The following is a 12,453-nucleotide window of genomic DNA, read 5'->3' on the forward strand; positions in this document are numbered from 1 at the left end:
ACTGGACACAGGAGGGAAAATATAACAAAAGGCTCATGAGATAAGAACAGGGAGAGATCACAAACACATTACTGTCATAGGCAAAACAGGCTCGACTTCGGGAAATCAACTGAATTTATTACCAATCAAAATCACAGCAGAATAATGAGAATAAATCTTAAAAGCACCTTTCCCCAGCACCTTCCTCCTCCCTGGGATCTGCCTCCTCCCCTCCAGTGGTGCAGGGAGATGGAGAATGGGGCTTATGATCAGTTAATCACAGGTTGTTTCTGATGCTTCTCAGGGAGAGGAGTCCTTCCCCTGCTTTTGCGTAGGGTCCCTGCACAGGAGACAGTTCTTCATAAACTTCTCCAGTGTGAGTCGTTCCCATGGGCTGCAGGTCTTCATGAGTGTGCAGTTCTTCAAGAACTGCCTGCTCCAGTGTTCATGGCCCACAGGGCCACAGTCCCTACCAGCAAACCTGTTCCTGCATGGGCTCCTCTATCCACAGGTCCTGCCAGGAGCCTGTTCCAGCATGAGCTTCCCACAGGGTCACAGCCTCCTCCACCTGCTCCAGCATGGGTCTACTCCAGGGGCTGTGGGTGGATCTCTGCATCCCCAGGGACCTCCATGGGCTCAGGGGCACAGCTGCCTCACCATGGTCTGCACCACGGGCTGCAGGGGAACCTCAGCTCTGGTGCCTGGAGCACCTCCTGTTCCTCTCACATATTGTCACTCTGCTCTCCCCTGAGCCCAATTACATCTGCATGATAACTTCTTTTTTAATTCTTAAGTATGATATCACAGAGACATTACAACCTCCTCTGACTGGCTTGGCCTTGGCCATCATGGCCAAGGTGGGTCCATCATACTCCCCCCTATTCTTGGTCTTGCCGCACCTTAACAAAAGAAGATAACCGTAATGAGAAGGACCAAAAAAATTACTTTTCATGAGTATATCTGGGGATATATATATCCCCACTATATATGGGGGTCTACAGATCTGGATTTTGTCACTATATGAGGTATGCAAACATATGAAAAGAATGGAAATCTGCCTCAGTTACTGGAGTTAGTGTGATGCCTTTTCTTGGTCTTAAAATCAAGACTCAAACATGGTTAGAAGGGGAAAAGGGATTTTACCTTGGTATTTATTTTAAGGATCTTTAGGTGCACACGTCCAGGTCAAATGCACCGAAATGCACACCGCAATGCACACCCCAAAAGATCTGGTATCACATTACAGGTTTTACTAATTAGAGTATCTATGAAAAATTCCCCAATGAGAGGCTCGAGTGAGCTCCCCTCCCCAAGGAGCCTTCCCCTGGATGGTTCTATCTTAGTTTACAGAATGTGTTCTGGAGAGGACCTTGGGGTTTGGGGCCCACTGATCCCTAACTACGAAGCTTCTAAAATGTTTAGTCTTTTAGCTTGACAAACAAGTCCAAGAATGTAGGCAAAAAGCACTAGGAATACAGAAGTTGTAAAAAGGTATAACAGGGGTATAAAAGAAAAGGCAAAAAATCTTCATGGCATCAAGTGCAGTGGCTAGCAATCACTTATTCATACTACAATATCATTAACAAGGTTTGAGTAGACAGAAGCTTCATAATCCTAGGTGCTATGTAAGCACAAAGAAAAGCATCCTCTTCTTGGAGCAGGAATTGTAAGGTAAAATTAGTGTCTTGAGAATGTGGTAATCAGTGAGGTGAAAGAGAAGAGCAGGGACACAGCAACTAGAGCATACACCACAGAAAGATGCTGAGAAACAGGTCTTTAGTCACTCTTTCTGCCTAGACAATGACGTCCACTTTTCTTCACTTTGTGCTGCTAAACTCATTGTCCATGGGTTTAGCAGCACATTTAGTCATTTCAGTCCTTATCTGAACAAAAGAGTGGCTTGTACAGGAGAAGATCATGAAAATGGCAAGAGTGTGAAAATGATGTAGGTAGTATGGGTGAGCATGCAAGGGGGAAGTCATGTCATCTTTCTTGGGGTTTGCTATTCCCTGCATTTCTTTGCTGACCACTATATCATCAACAGTAGCACCAAAAGACTTTGAGGGGCAGTGCTTTAAATTAATTATCCTCTGTATGCTGTGATGCACTGAGATAGGTAGTAGATCCAGTATCAATAGCTTTTAATTATTTTTTGGAAGTACACATGTGGAAGAGTGTTTCTGGACTACACACCTAACAAACAGAGTTGAGACTGCTGGAGCTGACCAGGGCTTCATTCTTTATTCTGCCTACCAGCTACACTGATGAAAAGGGAGGCTGTGTAAAAATATACTTAGGGCATTGCACCAGGCAGTGCTGGTGGTGAGGGCAGAGCACTGATTTGTCCCTGCAATCATCAGGTCTGATTTTCAATCACACTGGTGAACTTTAAATGGAAGCATGAACCTAACAGCAGGACACAGGGAAATGGCCCCAGAACACAAAAAGACAACCAACTCCTCTGAAAACCCAATTAAAAGAGCAATGATGCTTTATATTGGTCATTAAATCACCTTTTTGAGAATGTTTATTAAAAATGAGCCAAATTGCTCTTTTAGTTTGTTTGCAACAATGGACCTTTGTGTCCTACAAGAGAAGAAATTAATGTTCAATTAATAAATGAATGGTTTGGGTCTGAAATAGTACTCTGTTTCATATGAACTAAAAATTTGCTTAGAAAATTCTTGATATAGATACAGAGGAGGAAATTGTTACTAGATCCTTGTTCAATTATTTTTACTTTCAACACTGCCTCACTAATATTCACAGACTGCCCACTGAAGAATTCCAGCTCTCTTTCTCAGAGATAAGCATACCAACAGCCAAGATATTCTCATAAAAGATTAAAATTCCTTCCCATATCAACAACAAATTAGTCATTCATTTTCACATTCTTGCACACTGGAATCAGAAAAATATAAATTATTAACTATTGTTACACTCCATTTACAAGAGCAACTATTTTAGTTAATTGCTTATTTGAGCATGGCTTATAAACAAATGAGAAAATGCACTGTAAATTTTAGCACTTAAGTATATAAAGTGGATTCTACCAGAAACAATATTAGGACTTAGCAGGGAGATTTGGGGAATAATTCTTCATAGGAATAACTCTCAATACAAAAAAGATTTGCTGAAGACTTCATTTTCCTACATAGTAATATAAAAATGGATCAGTGTTTAGGATACTTTTTCTGTGGTATGTAGTGCTTATAACTAAGTCTCTTTTTTCTTACCTCCTATAGTGGAGAGTACTTTTATTTGTAGATACAGAATATGTTTACATGCATTTGTGATTATTTAATAAATCTGTGTGGTAATTTAATAACAAAATATAATTAAATATTGCCTATTGACTAGGTGAATAATTATGCCAAGAATATTTAACACTTTAATTCAGAAAATTCCAGAAAGTGAATCCTTTAAAAAGACCTATCTGCATTGTTTTGCTATCAGTAAACTCAAATACATAAGTAAACTAATGGCTTAAATAAATATGTGCTGGTTGATCTAAGGTGAGGATCTACAAGTAGGCTTCAACAGGACTCAACACAAGGACATGGAACTATGTGGTTTGGTTCCTTTGTGGGACAAGATACGACACTAGTTTTCTATGGAGTAAAGTAAATTTTCACACTGGTAAAGTAAGTCCTGACATTATAAGGAATGCTCAGTGGAATGTATTCCAACCAGAATTATCACACAAGGTAGTGGACACATGTAAATAAAAGAATCAGACAGCAATTTTCTGGTATGACAGAGGGCTTTACACGCCTCTTAAGGGTTTAGATCAATGAATTAAAAATTGTCTTGGAACATAAAAGTCAGAGAATGTTCTTTCTTCTTTTTTATACATTAAACACAGTCCTACTGGACTAAATTAGTGATCCATCACAGTACCCCACCAGGATCTTGTTCACCTCTTCTGCAGATGAGAAGGGTCTAGGACCTAAGCTGTAGCCAGGTGATTTGGACATGATGGACTGCAAGCACAGAACTTTAAGCTTTCTGCTCAGATTACAGAAAAAATAAAGACTGGTGAGACATCAGGACTGTTGAATTGGTAAAGCTGTAGACATGCTAACTGAGGCCTAAGTTCCGTGAGCACATATGGGAAGAAGAAATTTGCATACTTACTGTACTGCAATAGACCAGGTGCAGGATAAGTTTATATGCAAAATGTGAACTCACTGGCCAAAGACCAGGCTCTGCAGGATCCTAGCAGGTTTCTCAGAATTGCACTACTCTTCTCCATTGGATCTGTGTATTTCTTGATGCATTATGGAACAGAAGTAGCTGCCACTAGCTGGAATCTGACTTCAGGGAAAGCACTGGACTCTGGCTTTTCATTCTGGAAGTCCTGAGCTTGATCCTAAGCCTGACTGTCCAGTCCTAGCAACAACCCTGAGGTTCTCTGCCCTGCCAGCCATGCTTCTCTGCCCTGCCACACAGCAACACTGAATCAAGGTCAAGGTGCTCAAGTCAACAGAGGTTTTCATGGAGAACGAAGCCACAAAGAGAAGCAGCACTGCAACAGTACTAAGCACAGAGGGGGGCACTGGTTGACCTAAGCCCTTTACCTAGCTCCCATCATACAGCTCTCCAGAACGGGCCTCTTTTTGCAATGCCTGTTCAAAGATAAGAATAGCTGGGGCTTGGATCCCATTCATACATCTAACCAACAGGATATAAGCCAACAAAAATTGAGAGCAATGGATCCCATATATTTCTGTGAAGACACCCCTGAGCAAAGCTACTGTAGAGGTATCTTTCATCTTACTTGGAAATTGTGAAAGAAAAGTTTTTTCTTTTTCTGTAAGCACACTGGCCTCATCACCAGCATAAGCTGGCTTAACAAGATGTCCTTTGACAGAGACAGCCAGGGCAACAAGCTGAATATCTTCCTGTCTTCATGGAAGAAGAGTGAACTCTTCAAGAAATACTGAGACTTCAGAATTTATACTCCCATTGAAAGGGAATTCTATAGCAGTCTACCTTCAAAAATTGCCTTCCCTTCTTGCCAAGGCTCACTAAGATTCCATGGAGTGGCCATATAATATGAAATTAGCACTTTGTGGAAAACAAGGTCACCAGGCTGAGTGGAATTACTTTATCCCCATTTTAGCTTTTACATTAATGTGTGGGACTCTGATACATAGACTAGGCATCTATTCAGCCTGTCCAGGTTTCCACTACAAGTAGTGGAAGCAAATTACAGTTGCATTGTATGAAAACAGAGAACTGAAATGCTCTTTTAAAAATTCAGAATACATTATACTCTCCAGCTTGAAATAAAGGAGTACGCCCAGCTCGCAGAAAAGACTATCTCTAGACTATAAGCTTCTTGACTTTTCTTTTGAATTAGGTTTTTTTCAGCTTCCTACTCCATCACTGAAATGCTATTCTAGCATTCTCTGCAACATTTTGTAAACCATTAGCAACCACACATGTGCACACACAGAGAAGAAATACACAGGGGAAACTTTCAGTGATTTGAAAATGAGATATTTGATGCTAAATTCAATAGTCCCCATACTCCCCCAGCTCTCCTAAGTGTAAAACTGTAGAGCAGTACATGAAACACTAGGCACACTGCTCATTCAGACCTCCCTCTGTCTCTCTGTACTCAAAGAAGAAATGCTCTCCAAGAACAACTGCTTACAACTTTTTTTCACAGGTGAATGTACCACACTTGCCCCTGTACCTCAGTCTTCCTCTTACCTGTATGAGCCACAGTTTTGCTCTCCAGCTTCTCCCATTTGCTTTCCGTTTTGAGAGAGAGTTGTAGCCACACTAGGGCACAAAATTTGAGCAAGGTATACCACAGGCTCACCCAGACTGGAGTTTCTCTGTGTGACACTTTAGTTGTGAATATATTAAGGCATCTGTGCTGAGTGAGCACTGTGAGAAGGCAACCTTGCAGAGATACTGGCCCTCCTTGAACCACCATTTTCTACTTCCTGGCCTTCCAGAAAAACCGCAGACTGTAGTCCTCAGGTGCTGCAGCTCAATCTGAGACAGGAGATTTTCTTCCCACAGTCCAGGCCTTGTCAGTAATTCAGTTCAGTCTCATACAGTAATAGCCACAGTTTCAGAACATGTCACACTGTTTTAATAGCACTTCCTCTCATCAGCTTCCAAGAAAATGTTTTGCTGTAGCAGCAATTCTTCTATCCTGCATTTAACCATGATGTTTCCTATGGTGCACCTCACCATATCGCTCCGTTCCCACAGTCTGTACATTTTGCATTGTTTTTCCAAAACTCAATCTATCAGCATTTTCTGCTTCCCTTAAGACTTACTCTCTAGAAGGACTCACAAATGTCAGGAGTTTATTTTCTGTGTCACTTTTTATGTTCGATACTGTCTCAATCCACTTCTATACTGACTTCAGCTAGTTGTTACATCTTCAAGGCTATCACAAGATCCCTCTGAGATCTAACTTACAATATGACACAGCTGATGAACTGCAAGTTCCCAAAATTGCTTTACTTTAGAAAGCTCTGTTTAAGAAAACAGGCCAGAGAGCAGTCCTGTCTCTTAAGAGGCTGGTGACCCTACCATGAGCCACAGTTGCATCACACCTAGGGAGGTCTTTTCAGCAGAAAGTTGCATGAATAAATTGCCCTTTGTAACATAGTTTCTGCTTCAGGCAGCTGGCAACTCAAAATCAAAAATCACTTTCATCATGATTTGAGGGGGACTATTGTATCTTTGCACCAGACACTGATTTTTACTTGCCATCTAAACCTGGGCTTGTTCAAAACCAACCAACAGATCAAACCCAAGCCCTACACCAGTAACAAATACTGCTAGAGACTAGATGGCTCTATCCAAGGTTCATTTTCCTGTCTTGTAAAGGTTATTGAGAGGTGCACCTTTTCCAAAATGCATTCTGTTTCCAAAGTCATAGAGAAGTGAAATACTTATTCTCATATGAAACATGCAACAACAATGTACAAATTGGTGGGTAATGGGTAGACACTACCATCCTTATCTTTGAATTTCCATTCCTTTTCTTAGACCCCAAAACCTTACTTTAAAATTGTGGTTTTCTGTCCCTCCTCCCAGGCACCCCCCCCTTTTCTTTGTGGCTTAACAGATAAAGTCAGAACAGGGGGAGATTTCACCACTTTTGCTGCATGTAAAAACATTAAATAATTCTGTTATTCTGAAGCTTGCTGATAGTATGAAAATGACAACTGAACACCAAGGATAGCATTTTCTTTTTCTGCTACTAACTGAGGGCTTCTCTGGTTGGGTTTTTCAGTTTAGTAAATTCCCGATGTATTTACCTTGATATGAACCTTTCAAAAAAACTATTCCCTATTTTTTTTTCAAAGAAAGTATGATTTAAACACCTATTCAATTTATATTGAAATATATTAGCTCACATGCAATTGTCAAATCATATTTTTATCTCATTAAAAAGGTTTCCTAGTAGTACATACAAAATAAATATACTCCAAGAAATATTACATATAATATATTGTCTACTACATTCCAAGTCAAAATGAAAGAAATTAAAATTTCATAAAATCACTGACTCGCAGAATAATTTAGGTTGGAAAGGACCACTGGGGGCTATTCAGTCCATTCTTTGCAATTTGCTTCAAGCACAGCTAGCTTCAAATTTAGATCACGTAAACAGAAGAAGGTTCCAAATACTAATTGTTCTTATAACTGCTTATTTTACAGTGACATTCATTTAAGAGCTTTGTAACATTTTTACAGTAAGACATACATTTTTTTAGTACAGCAACTTTGTTGTTGCCATAAAATGACACAAATGCCCTACTCACATGACAGGCACAAATAATGATCAGTTATATGTGCATATGTGTTGGTTGATATGCATGTGCACTGAGGAGATGTATGATGAATCATCCTGTCCTATAGCTGAAAGGTGGGACTGAAAATCTTCTGTTTGCTGTTCCTTCCTTCCCGGGAAGAGGAGTAGGTAGGAACAAAAAAGGCAATTTGCTGCCAGGCATTTTCCTATGGAAAAGTGAAAGGCAAACGTTCACAGCCTTCTCAACTGAAATTAAAGGAAGCCTGACTTTCTAAGGTGCAGTTCACAGCACCTGTATTATCATTTTGAGCTTACTCGAAAGACAGCTGTCATGTTGTGTGACAATATTTGCAATAAAAAGGTTGAAATTTTGAGGCTGCACCCTTATGTACCAGTAGAATGTGTTGATACATCTAATTAATCACATTGCAAATTTCTCTCAAAATTAAAAAAATGATAGCTCTGACCCATCAGTTTAAACACCAAGGATTATAACTTATTTATTGCTGCAACTAAAAAAAACAAAACAAAACAAAACAAAACAAATCAAGAAGCCAACTACCTACTTTCCTAGTCCAGGCAGCAAGAAGATACTAGATACACTTTTCTTCTGGCCCTGAACTCCTACTAGCTTCACAGGATGAGCCCTAATTTTCTATTTGCTTCCTAGTGCTGTAATTGCTGGAGATGTCACTGTAGATGCATTTTATGTAGGAGCAACAGCACATGTTCCTGCCTGGCAGAATCTGGATTATTCATGCACATATTGCAGTGAGTTTCACAGGCTCTCCAAAAACACATCTAAATTGGCAAGCTTTCTGATGCTTGGTCTTGCATCTCATCCACTTTGCAAGAGAAGGGAGTGTACTACCTATCAAATATCCATACCGAGATGTACTGTGATGAGTGACTCCTATGAATAATTGATTTAAGGGTCCAGGATATATCAGACAATTGGTAACAATATGTGACATCTTCCACCTTGATGTTATTGGAAGAAACTACACAACTCTTAATCTATAAAAACTGATACAAAATGACTAAATGGTCTCAACCTAAATTAGACTTAATCTATTTCTGAGTCCATTTTTGCATAATGAAAATTTCCTTGTGATCAGTCGCAACACCAAAAACTACAAACAGCATCTTTAAGAAAACAGTCTTAATAGAAAACACAGCTACAAATGGCCCTGGATAATATTTAGATACATTATTACACATGCAGGTTTTATTATTCCTAGCAGTTTTATTCAGACAGAGCTGAAATGTTGGTATAGATGTCGGTGCACAAATGATACAGTGCCTGAGAAAATTTCTAAAATTTCTGTTCACTCTACATCACTTGTCTGCACAGAAGACATGAGTTTTACATGGCTGTCAAACCTGACTTTTCTATCATTTAGCATACAAGCACTGAAAGAGCAGAGGAGGAATTACTCATAGATTTCATAAAAAACAGAATCCTTGTTTATGTAATTTTACATGCTTGAAAGATAAACACAGATGTTGCATTTGCAGATATTATATTTATAACATTATTTTATCAATTATGCTGTGCTTCAGACATGGAAAAATGTTGTATATTTTTATTTATTAATTATTATGGATTTTTAAAAGATTCTTGACAAAATGTATATTTTCATACAGTTAGTCAAAATTATGAGACTAAAGAAAAAAATTAAATTAAGAGTCAACTTCCAGATAACTAAAAGTAGTTTGGGGGGCTTTTTAAGCAAAATATTTTGAAGACTTTTCATGAACATGAAATATTTTCCAGATGCAATTATCACACAAAAATCTTATTTTCCACTACTTTTGTGTTCCACAAATGTGATCCAAAACCGACCAGAGAAACTCCTTGCTAACAGATCATATTGCAGAAGAAAGGCCCTATGTTTTTTTTACAACTACAGTCATCTGGCTTTCAGATATCAGATGAGAACAGGGGAGCAATTTTTGGTCCACTTAGATTCTCATGGGAAAATTCATTTAAGAGAAAGTATAACTTCTCAGGGTTTGTGCCTCCTTCTGATAATTCGTATGTATGTTCACTTACAGAACCACAGAAGGCCTCCAGTGGCTACCTATTCCATCCCTCTGGCTGAGTCAGGGCAACCGGTGTCTCTGCCAGGAAGATGTTTGACTATCTTCCTAAAAACATTTAATGATGGAGATTCCATGACCTCATCAGGTGCTTTGTATCTTGAAGAAAGGATAACAGCCTTAGATGTCAACTGTGACATGAAGATAAACTGTAAATGTCTGTGAAGGCAGATTTGTCTGATTGGCTGAGATATCAACATTTATTGCTGATGTCAGAGTTTTGGCCAGATAGAAACCATTCTATCCTTCCTACAGAACTGAAATAAATTTAAACCAAATCACGTTGTGATGCCCAGCATGACTGGCATGCTGCTAATCAGCTTTCTTCCAGTTTTAAAATGAAAGTTGTCAGGCTTACTTCTCTGATTCTTAATGAGATAGCAAGTTTTGCTTCTTGCTTTCCTGAATTTCTCTGTCTTATTTTTAGCTCATTCTTTTCCTTTACATGCTAGAAAGCTTTTAAGCAGTGGAGGAACTTGCTTTTCATACTACTGTTTTGACTTTTGAAACACACTTAAAGCTACATTTCTGAACAGCAATGTTTCTTTGTCCTGGCTATGACAGGAAAACATCACCATTCATAGTCTTTGATGCTTGTCCTTCTTGTGATCCATTGTATTTATTTGGCATTTAATTCATGTCTACAATAACTATGGATATTTTTTTTCCTGTTGTTTTTCTGACTTCCCATTCCTTTGGGAATTTTACATGAGTCATTTAGCAATGTGTGCTAGTAGAACAGTATAACTACACTGTATTAAATAATTTTCATCTTTGGGAGTAAAAAAGGATGTATGCATCCAACAAGGATGTATCTCATCCAATTTCTTCCCTCAACTCAGCTGGCTGAAAACCCCACTGCTGCAGAATGGTATGATATTATGTCACAAATCACAGGACTCTCTTCTGAACTTAGTAAATTACAGTGCTATTAGCATTCATCACACCTAAAGATTATTGCAATAAGACTCCCCTGCACAGTCTCTTCTACCTTTGTCTATGCTATCCCAGGAGATCAGATGCAGCACTGATAAAATCATGGAATTATTTAGATTGGAAAACGCCTTTGAGATCATTCAGTCCAACCATGAACTTAACACTGTCCATTAATATAGGTATCTTACTTCACAAATGGATTTGCCTTGACATCCTATAAGAAACAGAAGGAAATCATCTTGCTTAAAATGTGCCAGTAAAGAAAGAAATATGGAGTTTGTCAGTTGAAGTGGAAGAGATCCTATACTCTGGAAGCCCTGCTTTCTCCACAAACCCTCTGATGAGTGCATTTTTTCCTCTCAGTTTCCATACTTTAAAACTTCCTGTTTAAGATCTAGCTGAACTTTTTTTCCTAGCGGAAAGGGAACTTCCAGGGTAGATCCTCTCCAGTGCTGCATGACCTTTACCACAGAAAGCTTACCCAGACATAAGATGCAAAGGCTCAAATCATTCAACTGCTACTAGTACTGAAAAAAAGACCTGCTCATTTTTTTATTGCATTCTCCTAAGCAGCTTCTGGCAGAAACACTCAAAAGTTCTCCTTACAGATGGAAACTACAGTTGTCTTAGCAAAAACATGTGTGTATGGCTTGTACCTTGATAATCCTGCCCTCTTACCCATATTTTGTCCTTCTGTCATCTGCATTCCACCCACTATTGCCTTGAAAATCCCTCCTGTTTACATGCTGCCTCAATAACTTAACCTTTCAATTGGACAAGAATATCCTTTTCAATAAATCTAGAACTAATCAAACACATCTACATGCATTAAAGCCCACTGTAAACTTGATATGCAAAAGCTTTATGCAGTTCTTAAGACCCCCTGAGAAGTACCTGATGGAAGAAGGAACACGGTTTTCAGCTTGTACATTCTCCTTTTTGTCTCCTGCGGTACTGCTTTGCAACATTCCTAGAGCAAACCTTATTGTATAACTTTAACCTACCAAGATTAGACATAGGAAATTATTCCTGGAGACATTGGGATACTGCTGGGATCTGTGAGGAAAAAGGTGTGAAAAAGCTGGAGTGACCTCAAGACTGAAGTCACAACAGGCATGACAGCAAAGCCAGCAAGGGCAGTATTAAAGTTATGTGCTGCTATTGCCTACTTTCCCTCTTTTGGGTCCCTTTCTTTCCTTGACTGACAGAGAAAGCAGCAGGTGGGATGCCCAAGGTAGAATCAAAAAGTCGAGTTCAGGGAAGAAAACTTGTAAAGAAAGCAGAGATCCAGATGCCCAGCTACTGCAGAGGGGAAGCAAGAAGGAGGCACTGGAATTTCCCCTGGAGGCTTTTCCTTCCACTGACGGATATCATGCCAGCAGGGAGGGAACACAGACATCGACTCTTGCCCTGCATTTCACCTGTGGGACAAGTCTAGTCTCACTAGCTGGGAAACACTACTTGAGAGGTTTTTAGTTCCCCTAAATACCCATTGTTAGACCAGTGCCCAGGACTGGCATTCCAACCAGCCAGTCTGTCTAATCCCCTCCAAAATCCATGCTGTTTTTGCCTTCAGCAATAGCAAATGCCAGAGACAGCAGTCTGGACAGAAGAAATGGAACATTCTTTCTTAATTCTGCTTC

This window comes from Aphelocoma coerulescens (assembly GCF_041296385.1).
Source record: "Aphelocoma coerulescens isolate FSJ_1873_10779 chromosome Z unlocalized genomic scaffold, UR_Acoe_1.0 ChrZ, whole genome shotgun sequence".
Classification (NCBI taxonomy): Eukaryota; Metazoa; Chordata; class Aves; order Passeriformes; family Corvidae; genus Aphelocoma; species Aphelocoma coerulescens.